General features: G+C 37.8%; 1 long non-coding RNA gene across 1 annotated transcript in view; it reads left to right on the top strand.

Annotated features, from left to right (window-relative positions):
• The window catches only part of LOC135206606 (uncharacterized), a 281,540-nt gene extending 270,313 nt beyond the window's left edge, over nt 1–11,227 (top strand). The window contains exon 4 of the long non-coding RNA XR_010312798.1: nt 11,146–11,227. This is a non-coding gene — a long non-coding RNA (uncharacterized LOC135206606). The remainder of the gene's footprint in view (nt 1–11,145) is intronic.
• The last annotated feature ends 2,732 nt before the right edge of the window (nt 11,228–13,959 follow it).

Raw genomic sequence — 13,959 nt, 5'->3', positions numbered from 1 at the left:
AAGATAACATGCCGTCACCTGTAGTCATTCAATTGTTTATAAACATTAGTCCAGCTCCCTGCTTGAGACAACTACCCTGACCTATAATTCAAACGGCCTACGTGATCTGTAGCGTGTCTCATTTGATTGTGTGTTTGTATGTAACTATGTCATCTGATAGTATGTTCATATGTTCGAACTACTGTCTGTTCTTTCATAACTTGTAACAGATGTAGACGGAGGCAGAACAGAGTTAGCTATCGTCATTAGAAGACCTGTACCTCTTTACCTAAGCTTTATCATGTAGAGGAATAGGATTAGCCATCATCATTGGCAGAAGCGATCAAGCTATCGTTATTAGAAGACTTGTACAATCATACCTGATCTTCACCATGTAAAACTTCAGAAGAATATATATCTATTTTTATACTTCGTGTTTTCTACAAGAACCTCCTCACCGAACCATGAGTTAACACATTCGTCGTAATAACCAACAAGATTAGTACCTGACTTCGTAAGTGATACTACAAACCCCAAGACACTCCATTGAAGATGGAAGTGCAATACCAACCGACTTAGCGTATAGATTATCGCAAGTCTAACATTACCTCATAGGGCGCCTTATCATACAAGGCAACAAGCCCTAATATTGGTGGCAGTGGACCAGAAGAACTCTACAACGTCCTACGAAGAAAAAACCAGAATAATCAAATCTGAAGCCGCCAACGACGACGAAAGCAGCAGATTCTTCAAGCAACCTAGTATCATAATTTAGTGAATAACTTCAAGAAACAAAACCGACGTGTCTTTTTCCTAGGACAACGCAAGCTTCGTCTCTCATTAGAATCATTCAAGCAAACATCGGTTAGTGAGCGTTTCCGGCACTCCAAGAAACAAACCGAACGCGTCTGCAGCATCGGATCTTTCAAGGGCTCGAATCATCGAAACAACGCGCCACGGGGGGAAACTGAAGCCAAACCAGGTCATCCGCTAAATAGAGAAGGAGGACCAAGGCCGTGTGTCGTTATCGGAAACACCGTGACTTCCCACAAAAGCAAGCTAAGTACAATTTTTTATTCATTTGGAGTAACTTTGAGTGTTTCCTTTGCAGGTCGAATTCGTTATTCCTGTGGCTGAAGTTACGAGACATTCTTAATCTTACTTTTTTATTTTTTCAGAAATTATCTACATCATTGAGATTTCGCTACTGCGAGTTTTTTATCTTTGAGTGTCTGTTTCCAGAAGTTCTACTGAAATATCATAATCATATACTATGTTAACTTTATCATTTTGGGTGATTATTAATCCCTTACGTAACAAATCAAATTAAACAGTGAATATGCGTTTACGCAGTGGACGTCTGTATTTATACAGATGCATGGATAGGGTCGTTAGGCACCGTAGTGATTAGAAAACACACAAAAACAAGTGGAACACCCGTACAAATCTAGATAAATTAGAGGTAACACTATTTCGGGTCATGACAATAAATGCTCCTTTGCAAGTCCCGATCGCAGTTTTTAGCCCTTGAGTTTTTGAGTTATATAAAAAATCGAACCTCAATGACTCAACTTAACTTTAAAAATACGGCTGGATTGCAAGGAATAACATGTCTGTAAAAAACTTTCATCAGGCTAAATGCGCTGACCAGGATCCCTCACTATTTCAAATTTTAGCAAAGAATGAAGTACAAACAGTTAATATGGAATGCAGTAGTGATAACTTGTCTTATTAGTAATCGCTCAGTTCCTAATAGTTCGTCATTCATTGCTTTATACGTAACCAGCAACATAATGCCTAAAAAAACACAATACGTTGCCGATGGTAATAAAGAGAAGGATCCTAATTATTACAAAAAGAAATAGAAACAGTAGCCCGTTCAGAATCAACAAGCAAACTCGGTGACTGTGTCACCTAGTCAAGCGGTCAAGGTCAGTCAAAAAACTGCCGAAGTGTTCAAAGCATAGCAAATTCCACACAATAAGCGACTCTAGCAGAGTGGGGAAAAAGCGATGTTGGATCATACATCCCAAATACCTTTTTAAAATTAAAAAGGATTTTTCCTATGAAACACACGACCGTATAAAGTAATCAGAGCAGGTTTTCGTTTTTTTTTTAATACGTAAGTTATTATAAGTAGTGGTGGATAAAGCCCGACTGTACGCGCCGTAAAAATTAGAATATCTTGTTTTATTTCTTTAGTACACGTAATATCCTGTATTTACGGACTCACCGTCTGTTGTTCGAACTTCCCTAATGAGAAGTCCGGATAAGCGAGCGCTTACAGATACCTCTATAGTTATAAAAAACATTGATCTGTATCTAGTGTAATTGTAAGATCCATCTAGGGGTATACAAAATATTATCTTAAATCCAGCCTGCAAAATAAAGGCGTTGTTTATCAAAGGAAAATCCTATAAACCTTCAAACATATAAAATCCGTTTGAACAAAATGAGACAGTTAATCAAATAATAACTTATATAAAGGAACTATACATTTGTCTCATAAATCGTAAACATTGTTCAAATGACCCAACAGAATTCTCCCACAACCGCAGTCGCACTTTGCACGCAAAATCTCGAGAAGCATGCACCCTCGAATGTCTTAGTGCGTGTAAAAAAGACTTTTGCTGGGAAAATGAAATTTTAATCCTTCCCGACACTCTGAAATATAACGATTTCCGCGAACAAAGCCCTAGAACACGGTTGACTCGCTGCAACCAAGTTAATATAGTAATCCACAAAAACCTATACATATAAATATCGCATTTCTTTTATTGTTGCTAATTTTTAATCCCGCCCAATCAGTCGTGGATGAATCTCTCTGTTAATCTATCTAAAGTAATATCCGTAAAGTCATTCAAGCAGAGGTGATTCAGCAGAAAATTTTTTTTATCTTTTATCTGAATACCAGGAAGTTTCTCCACTAGCGAGTGATCTCTGGGAAAAAAAACGGATGTAATTTAACACAAAATACGGTCTAAGGACAAACATAAAGCTATATACGTACCTTCGTGTAGACTCTCAATGGAATTTCAAAATAGAGATAAATGACGAAGTTGAAAAATGTTAGTAATAGGAGTCATTAGGAAATCAAATAGCCCTTATAATTTTTCCCTCAAACGTCATGCCATAAAAGATCGGACTTGGCGTATCTGCGTAGATTTCTGTCGCTTAAACAAGGAAACGACTCCCGATAGTTTCCAGTGCGATGTACCGACGACATCTTATCTCTGTTAGGTTAGAATAAATTTTTTTTTCACCAACTTGGACTTACTTAAATGCTTTTACCAGATACCATTACCTAAGTGATTGTACCTCATACACCGTTTCAGCACACTCAGGGGACATTATCAATTTTTACGTATGCCTCCGGCTTACGTTGCGCCCCAATTACAATATAGTGTTTGGAGACTTTTAGGGGATAACCTACATGCCTATATGGATGATCTTGTAATCTTTTCTAATACCTTAGAAGTACATTCACATAAACTAGAGCTAGTCTCAGAGTAAAATATATAAATGTGAGTTTTTAAAACCGAACATGTTTATCTAGGTTTTATGTGTCTTGTCAAGGTCTTAAAGTAATCCATGGTAAGGTGTCGGCTATTCATAACTTTCCGGTACCTATTAACGTAAAAGGGGGATACAGCACTTTTGCGCTGTAGTGGGTATTACAATCGTATGTAAATATGTAACTCTTCAATCATGACAGCTCCTTTAACAGATCTTAAGAAGAAGAAGCTAGATTGATTATGGTCTAAAAAGCATTAACAGGCGTTCGATATCTTAAAAGCGGAATATGCAGCTTACCTAACTTTAAAAAAAAAATCCCTGATTTAAATAAGGAATTTTTTTTATTGCAACAGACGCCTCAGAACCAAGTGGGTAAGAGGGATATTACTTCAGCAATATGATAAACAGTTCTTTCCTATAGCTTTTTATTCATGTAAACTAAAGCCCTCTGAAAGTAAATATACAGTATAGGCAAGGAAGGGGCTAGATATCGTTAACCTCACTAGTACATTTTAAGTTCATAATCTATGGCTATCCTGATAAAGTCCTTACTGAACATGAGTCCTTTACCGAGTTTTTTTCAAAGGCTTTAATCACAGTCCAAAAGGAACTCGGTGACAAATGATCATTCAGGTCTTTGGAGCCAAGATAAGATATCTACCTGGGAAAGCAAATATCATAGCTGACGCATTATCCCGCAATCCCGCACCATACAGCAAGGAACCATTAATTGGACTAAAAGATATAGAAACATCCGTGCCTATTGTTAAAAAAACCGTATCTAAACAAGAAAATTCCTTAACCCAAGAGATCGCGAGCATTGAATATCTGGGTTGGAGCGCAGAACTGTTACAAACTGAACAAAGCAAGAGTCAACAGACATAACCCAAAACAATAAACACTTCGAACGGAAACAGAGTCAGCAGCAATAAACACCAAACAATAAACACTTCGAATGGAAACAGGGTCGAGCGGCTAAGCAAAAACAATAAACCCTTCGAGCAGAAACCCTAAAGCAAAAGTATATTTAAGGTATGTGTATCAGAATTATGTAATCAAATGTAGTATTATATGTAGGTCCGTGACGAGGAAAACCCGAAGAACACAGCAGGTGACTAACGACCAGGTAGTAGTAATAATTTCTCATACCAATCGTCATAAACTGGTTGCATTCCGTCATCCAGGGTTCCCTCCTATGTCACAGAAAGCCAAAATCACTGTTTTACTGGCCTACAATGCTTACAGATATAAAAGCACATAACTAATTGTAACACGTGTCATGAAAAACAGGGGATACACTAAGACACCTGTCAGTTTAGGAGCCTATCCTGTGCCAAATCAATCCTTGAAAGAATATACGTAGAATTATTAAACAGAATTACGAGTCTGACAGAGGGAATACACACTTCTTAGTGTCAATAGTTCCTTGACACGTTATATAGAATTAATAGCACTAAAAACAAACACCGCAATTGAGTGCGTTACGAATATTTATGAGTGCTAAATCAGTAAATATGGAATTCAACACATAATAATCTGTGACTCGGGTGGTGTAAATCAATAATAATCTCCTTAACACGTTGTGTGAATTCCTTTCCATTAAGAAAACCAATAATATATTTTATCACCCAGAGTCAATCGGTTTTGGTAGAATAACGGATAATTAAATAGGAAGTGTCAATGTCTTACGAGTTACAACTCGTGATATTGGATCCGAACTGGATTATAGCGGTTCTCGCGGTTTTAAATACCTTTATCATTTATATCTTGTATCTATAGAATTGATGCCGCAAGTAGCCTTATACGGTACGCCGCTAGAACACTTTTTCCACATATTCAAGCCAACCATTTAATTTATCAAATAGTATATAAAAAAATATATAAATAAATAAATATAAAAAAAATAAGATAAATATGGATACAAGTGGAGTCAATATATACACTCCGTAAGAAGTCGGAAGGGTTACAAATTATAATAAAAAAGGAATCACGATAAAATCAATAAGCAAAACGTAACCATAGATAATTAAATATCCAAATATATATGCGTAAAGATTTGAACTCTAACTTAACGCTTAGTAATGACAAATAAGCTAAAAGTTCAAACACATATCCAAAATCTACTGACATATTGTCTGTCCCGGTGATTTATCATTCGTAGTCAATGAAAAAAAAAAAAATAATAATAATCCTAAATTAAATATAAATAAATAAAAAATAAAATAAAATAAAAGAAATTTTAAAGTCAGGAAGTCTAGAAGTGAAAATGTTATCTATGAAATAATCCTATATGAATCTTATACAGGGCTAATAATATATATAGAATTTGTATGGAAACCTTTTTCATATAGTTTGAATAAGGAATATTTAATTTAACATAATTACAATTATGCAGATTTCCAACATGAAACTAATATATTGTTCAATTTTGGTACTGTTTTTTTTTTTCAGACAATCTTTTCGTGTGTGTCGAGTATTAAAAGATAATAAATTTATCCTAAAGTCGTATTTATTACAGCAAGTAACGTAACTCTTAGCTGGCTGAGAGCAATCTCCTGCCAAGTGACGACGTCATCATTGCCGTATCAGCATTTGTTCCTTTTAACCTCAATAATCTGCTTGCACAGGCTTCATCTGTGTGTCGTCTCTGCTTGCGAAGGCGATTGACTGGAGAAAGGAATACTTAGCCCGAACATCTCATGGGCGAGGCAGACGTGTCCCTAAATTAATAACAAAATAGCAAATAGGATTTCTATAACAACAAAATGGATTAATTTTTTCTGAACCTCATAGACATTTAGAAGTATCAAGATGTATATGATATATTTACTTGCAACATTAGCCTATTGCAATCCAAGTAAAACATTCATGGGAAAATGTCACATTTTCTTGAAAAACCAAAGTTTATTTAGAAATTAGTTACATAGTGGGTTTTTTCGTTGCATCTCCTACCTATTAATAATGTTTTTAAAATTTATCTCAGAGGATGCGCGCGGGAAACTTGAATATGAAATTTTTGTTGTTAGGGCACATAGAATCATGATTAATATTCTCTTTGACTCTTATGTTGCCTGGCAATCTTACAAATAGCTCCGTTTCACACTTCTTTGTCTAGTAACTTACTACCAGTAATATCGAATTTTCTTTGGGATTCGTATTGAATATCTGTTTATTTTTTATAATTATGGATGTTTTTTACAGTCCTCATAGACCTGGATAGGTTCACTCATTGTTAATGTCATGGATAAAAAAAGTTTGTACAGCGGACTCTTTTGAATTCCTAAATATCAGCGAATTCATGTGGGTTAAGTCTGGTCTAAATGGCTCTCTCCCCTCCCGTATTTGGATGTTGTCTGAATTTACTCTGCCCTTGTGACAAGTATAATTTCACTTGCAGGCTGATTAATGGAACCTGGTTACAGTATCCTGCAGTACGAGAGTTTCACATCGCAAACTTCAAAAAACGTTCGTCGCTGCGGATGACTACAGTCAAGTAACAACCGCCTACAATGTGAAAGGAATTTCTTGGACTTCTTCGACCGACACCGTATCTCGTCGTTAATCTCGACCGACACCGTATCTCGTCGTTAATCTCCTTTTAATGCGGAATGCTCCGGCGCCTGTCGGAATCGACTACGAAAGGGACATACTTCCGACAATTACGACCGAAGGATATTCAACTCTACTTTGCTGGCGAAGGACTCGTGCTGGGATGATCTATTCATCGCGAACGTAATCGTGTAGCTTAGGATGCAGAGAATAAGTATGAGCGCAAAAATAGAACGTTGGACCCGCCCAGGCAAATTTTCCCCTTGTTTTAACCCTGTGAAATAGGCCGTTTCATTGGCTATAGGTGGTTGTCTGGAACTGTGTAATGGACGAAAAGTTGTTCGAACGCCTAGTGTTAAATGTGAAGTAGTATAACCTCGGTCATGTATCCTATATATATAAAGTATCATGTCCTATATATAAATGATCATAAATAACAGAATCGAAATATATTTTTTGCGTGTACGCAATAGGAATCTCTTATATAAATGATCATAAATAACTGAATCTAAATATATCTTTGCGTGTACGCAATAGGAATCTATTTAAAGTGCACATATATCAATCATAATTATATGAATCCATATACATATGTATAACAAATCAGGTAGCCTATAATCAATAAGTTACCTTTTATCTTAACAATATCCGCAGATATATAACAGTTAGCATAAAAAGCAACGAATCAATCAGCATAAACATTAATCATTTTATCAATTCATCATATGAAACTTTTTTATCAGTTAAAATATGATTTTTTTATCATGTTAATCTTCATTCTTATGCAATTGTCAGAAGTCAATTAGTATTTTCTGTAGCATATGTATCTTAATGAGATGAAGTGAAAACTGTATCATTATATATCACGTGATCACTATTATTTACCAATATCATTGTTTTATATTTTATTACTTGAATCAATTCATGTACACCATGAATTTTTTCTTTTCTTATATATATATATCACATAGTGCTGTATCACACTCCTATAAGTCAAATGCAAGTCAAGTTTGAGTAATATTCAGTGGTTGGTTTTGGTAGCTGACCGAGCTGATGTAAGTGTTTACATATTAAAATATGGAATGTTAGTCCATATATATAAAAGATTGCTTGCAGGAATGTGATCAGACTAGAGACGCTAAAGATGACGTATACAATAAGTATGTAGGCTAAGATAACATGCCGTCACCTGTAGTCATTCAATTGTATATAAAACATTAGTCCAAGCTCCCTGCTTGAGACAACTACCCCGACCTATAATTCAAAACGGCCTACGTGATCTGTAGCGTGTCTCATTTGATTGTGTTCGTATGTAACTATGTCATCTGATAGTAATGTTTCATATGTTCGAAAACTACTGTCTGTTCTTTCATAACTTGTAACAGATGTAGACAGGCAGAACAGAGTTAGCTATCGTCATTAGAAGACCTGTACCTCTTTACCTAAGCTTTATCATGTAGAGGAATAGGATTAGCCATCATCATTGGCAGAAGCGATCAAGCTATCGTTATTAGAAGACTTGTACAATCATACCTGATCTTCACCATGTAAAACTTCAGAAGAATATATATCTATTTTTATACTTCGTGTTTTCTACAAGAACCTCCCCTCACCGAACCATGAGTTTAACACATCGTCGTAATAACCAACAAGATAGTACCGACTTCGTAAGTGATCTACAAACCCCAAGACACTCCATTGAAGATGGAAGTGCAATACCAACCGACTTAGCGTATAGATTATCGCAAGTCTAACATTACCTCATAGGGCGCCTTATCATACAAGGCACAAGCCCTAATACATGTAGGAAAAATTCAAAGACTGCTGAAAATTATAACCCCATTGCATTTGCTTTACAACATACTAATGAAGTTGTTCCTTCTATAGGAAATTACACTCTAGCATCTCGCTCAGTTCCTTCTGCTGATTCATTAGGAAAGGGTAATTCAAACTGGATATTTATTCATGCATCTTTGATTAAAGTAAAAAAAATCTATTTAGAGTTTTAGTAGAATTACACATAAGAGACAGCCTACATTGTAAAGTTCTATAGATTATGAACTTGGATGAATGACTACTAAACCTGTTTCAGTCAATTTGTCATGAATCATCCTGACATTCAACTTGCAAACAAGTTTCCAGTAACCCTCAGCTGCATAGTCTTGAACTTCATGAGTCCCCATTTGACAGCATCCCCCCCCCCCCCCACCAACCTCTCATGTACAGAAAGCATGTTTCAGGTAGACAAAAATAAATGTTATGATCAAATTATCTGTATTTTTTGCATAAATAACTCTTTTTTGTTGGGTAAAAGATACAGAAAGCCCAAAATAATGGCTATTAAACAAAGGAATTTATTCCTTATTATCTATCCAATGGTTCCCACCAAAATAATTGACTGTTATTAGGCAACTCAAGGTGTCACTGACTTGGATTTTTCAGCCCCAGAAATTGAAAGATTTTCAATACGATGTTACATTCCTTCAACAATAGTACCCCTTTAACTTACACACAACATCACACTCCTATTGATATATGGGGTTGATACCAATTACAGGACATAACACATCACTTGTTTATTATATTACCTCATTTTTTCTTCATCAGAGTAACTAGGTTACTAATGCCAATATATCTTCTGACTATATTACTCGGATTTAGGCAAGTATAGTTTTCAAGTATAAACATAACCACACGAAAAAAAAAATCTTTAGCCACCAACGAAGAATCGACAACATAATAAGACTTATCACGCAGTCATTATTATGCAAACTATATAACTTATCAAAACAATTCTTATCCGCTTTCTTAAGAAATGAAGGCAAGTAGGTATAACACTGATAAGCCATTACATCAAATATAACTCAGACCTCTCACATTTATATGCCATCACTAGGCATAAGTCATGACAATATTGTTGCACATTCAAAATTGCAATTGTTCTGGAAGCAATTTCATTTGAGCTTTTCATAATGACATGTGTCTTGACATATAATCTTGTAGGTCTCTTAAGGCTGTAATTGGTAAACATTGCAAGAAGTTCACTAAGAAATTTTATAAGTTAAATCAATTTCTTTTGGTGTTATTCCCGAATAAAGTAAGAATGAGTATGCATGTTTTCGTTAAGAGCCATGATAGTCTATATGAGTTATCATTATATAGAATTATCCATATTTGAATTCGCTCTATAACAAACCTCCTGCATGTTCTCTATGAACACACTGAAACTGAATCATAGTAACAGACAAATAATATTTCTGGTGGTCTGTGAGTCTCAAGCTATCAAGAATTAAGACAAAGCAATTCAAGATGAGTTACTGGCTTTGGCAGACTTCATCGACAACAGTGTGTGGGTGGAAGTTTGCGATGTATGGCCAAAGACCGAATACGTACCATTTTTTGCTTTGCCTGTTAATTTAGAGCTAGTATCAAATAACTTACTCTTTTTTATATTTTATGTAGTTCATTTCTTTGTAAATGTATTAGTATTATCATAAAGCCCATTATATAAAGCGATTCACGAAAAAAGAGAAAATGCAAATTAGAAACATGGTACATAATTGCTCCAGCCAGTCACGACTGTTTTTACAATATGAAGATGCATTCACGTTGGAAAAGGTAAAAGTAACTATTGGGTGAAGGTAGGTGTATTGAAATACTTGGAGGGAAACTGTACATAGAAGTAGTAATGGGTTTAAATACAGTGTACACAAATCATATCAGTTCCAGTGTACAGCTGGCTTCACAGAAGATGAGACAAATTAACGGTGATGGCGACATGTAACCCTCTACAATAGTAAAACTTTCTGGATATACAGTATGTATATAAATCCTTGTGTGTTGTAATGAGGGTGATTTTCATTCTGGAGTTGTGTCCAGTTTTCTGCATTTTGTTTAGTCAGATATTTGGTTAAGTAAATCGACGGAACTCGCCAGCTACTGATATGTAATTGTAAATTGAAAATCTCACATCGTCAATGATCTGACGTTTCATTGTACAATAATATTATTTTAAGAACCTTACTTTGAGAGGGATGACAGTTGGAATGCATGAAAGTGTTTATTACCGACGGAAATTGTAGCAGAGGTTGGGCTTTCCAGATCAACTATTTATTGCTGGCTCAAGAGGTGGCAGAATGAGTACTAGTATACTCTTGAAGATCGTACCGGGACCAGGGCTATTTGGGAAAACTACACTGCTGAGGACCTTAGAATTGTAAGACTGCTAACAACACCTATTCACCAACGCAATCATCACAAAGCATCAGCTGCAGCTTTGTATGCCGACAGCTTGATGAGATGTTGATTACATGAAATGGGATCCATCATAGGACAACAGCAAAAAACATACTTAATAGTCAGACATTGTGACCTCCAGCTGAATTTGCCTAATAATATTTAGATGAAGGATTGGACTGCTGATTTAGGATGACTTCTTGACAAGAAAACATTTGCATCCATATCTCTTGGGAAAATCCATTGCTGCATAAGGAACTACACCAGGTAAAATGAGGAATTATAGTGTCACATTCATTGTTGTATACATTTTGGATGCATGAGACATAATGTAATCATCAAGTGCAAATGTATTAGTAATCATTAGTGTTTATTTCAAGAATTTCCTGTATTTCTAGGCCTATATTCAAGTCAACACGTTAAATTTTTTTTATTGTAAATTAGTCTTAATATTGCTATGTGAGGTAACATTTTCATAAAAACCTCCTTATCAATACGCCTCCTCAACACCCTCGTTCACCTAGACCGCAACACCAGTGATCAGTGATTCCGAATCTGAAAATACCATTTCCGTGGTTAGATTGCCACATAAAATACTCCTACCTAGTTTTTTTTCCTCCATTCATTTTATAATTTCTGGACTCAGCCCGTGTCGCTTCGTGAAATGGTCCTTTTAGCACACATTTCTAAGGTAAATATTACTAACATTACCAGAGAAAAAACTAAAATGGAATGTCAGGGTATTCTGACTCGCTCACACCTTATATAAAAAGGTGTCGGTATGGTTTCTGGGGCGAGTAAAACCACTACCATGGGTCTCTTACCATTTAGATCCATCCTTCTACAAAATCCCCCCCCTACTTGAGAGGGCCGACACAAGGCCCGCACCAGCTACTACTACTACAAGCGCTCCCAACGCCATCACGAGCGCCTCTAGCGGTCATCCTTTCCGTTAGCACCATCTTGCATGCATGTGTTTTTTCTTGCTGTGTTTTGTGCTCTCTTTTTTGGATTTATCCTATCACCATGGAACTCCAAGCCATCGCCGCAGCTAAGTTAAGTACTTCTAAACGTGTTTCACTTAATTTTAGCCAGCCAGGGACCCGTTTAACCGTTTTTATTTAGGTTTTAAGACGATGCCCTCCTCGGCCTGGTTATAGAGTCCGTCTCAAGGCGGCTCGTCCCACGTGTTTTATTATTTCATGCTTCTTCGGTCTCCCATACCGTTTGTAGCTTGAATTTAGCAGTATATATACCTACATTTTTGTGCGTTGTGCAAGATTTTACATTATTGTGCTTTTACTAGCTTTCACGGGGATTTCTAGCTTGGTTGAGCTCGTAGCCTACATCGCTCCTTAGCTCAGTGTTCATGCATGCATGTTCCTTTGTTTTTTAGGTCTGTTTAGGCTCCTTTAGGACATTCCTGTCCTTTTCTTTTAGTCTGCCACCCTGGCTGCTGCCCTCCATTCTTACATATTGGCAGAGCCAGCTCCCGAGTTGTTCGGAGCCCTCCCTTCTGGGTTGGCTAGCCTAGCTTCTCCAGGACGTTGCTTTCTCTCTATCTGTTTATTATCTTCTCTTCCTCGTGTTGCATTAGGCTATTTATGCATGCTTGAGACGGTTAGAGTAGCCTAGGCCACCTCACACCGCCTGGCCTGTCTTACCGCGTGGTCTTACCACGTTCACGGCGAGACCAGGCGATTGCCATGAGCCACCCGGCTACTGTTCCCACGCTTCCTCCCCCCACCCCCCATGGGCGGGCAGTACCGCTCGCTCACGTTGCCCATGGCAACCATCCGAGCTCCTCCCTTCTTCCCCCTCTACATGGGGGGATACGGGAGTTGGCAGGGGGACATCCAAGGCTGGCTCAGCCTTTACCGCTCCCACCCCTCGGTTCCAGGGAGGGTCTCCCGTGCGATCGGGCTTGGCTGGCCACCTGGCTCGGCTGTGCTCGGACCTCCTCGGTTTGCGATCAGCTCTCTCTCACCCCGAGTCACCACCATCCCCCACCACTGCTGGCAGTGGGTCCCCTTGGCTCCACCAGTCTTTAGGTGTGGTGACTGAGAGAAGACCCGCCGCATGCGCCTTTTCACATATTGCCTTATTCTACATTTTATTGTTTTGTTATTATTTGTTATTCTGTTTTCGCTAAGCCGGCGGAGTTCCCGCTCACCATCCGGGTTCTCCTCCTGCCTGCGAGTATTTATTACGGCAGAGCTACGCTCCCCCGACTGGTTTTTTTACTAGCCTCCCCATGCTCCTCCCCGCTGTCCTCGTACTCCTCGCTCCGGCGTATAGGCAGGTAACTGGTTTGGTGAATCTCCTTATTCCGGTAACACAGGAATCGTACTGAAACTAGTCTACCAGCTCTATCGGACACCCACCACTCACGCCAGGAGAGCAAGTGGAGGCTAATCCCTATGTCAATCACTCCGGTATCCTCCGGTGTCATAATATATCACTTCCTGGACTTAGTCCAACAATTAGTCAGTGTCGATTCATCATGTATCTGTTCAATTACAGGCCACCCATTGCCAGGAATCTGGATGTAATGCTGTCCTGCAGGACCCCTGTGGGCACGAGGTCTACCAGACCCATGCTGTCTGCGCTATTCGCTACGGCGGCATAGCGGTCTGGCACCACGAGAGTTGCTCTATTTGTTATGACCTGTAGATCAGG

Source organism: Macrobrachium nipponense, chromosome 31 (assembly GCF_015104395.2).
Source record: "Macrobrachium nipponense isolate FS-2020 chromosome 31, ASM1510439v2, whole genome shotgun sequence".
Lineage (NCBI taxonomy): Eukaryota > Metazoa > Arthropoda > Malacostraca > Decapoda > Palaemonidae > Macrobrachium > Macrobrachium nipponense.
Note: the sequence above shows the minus strand (reverse complement) of the source record. Positions and strands in the feature narration are given on the sequence as shown.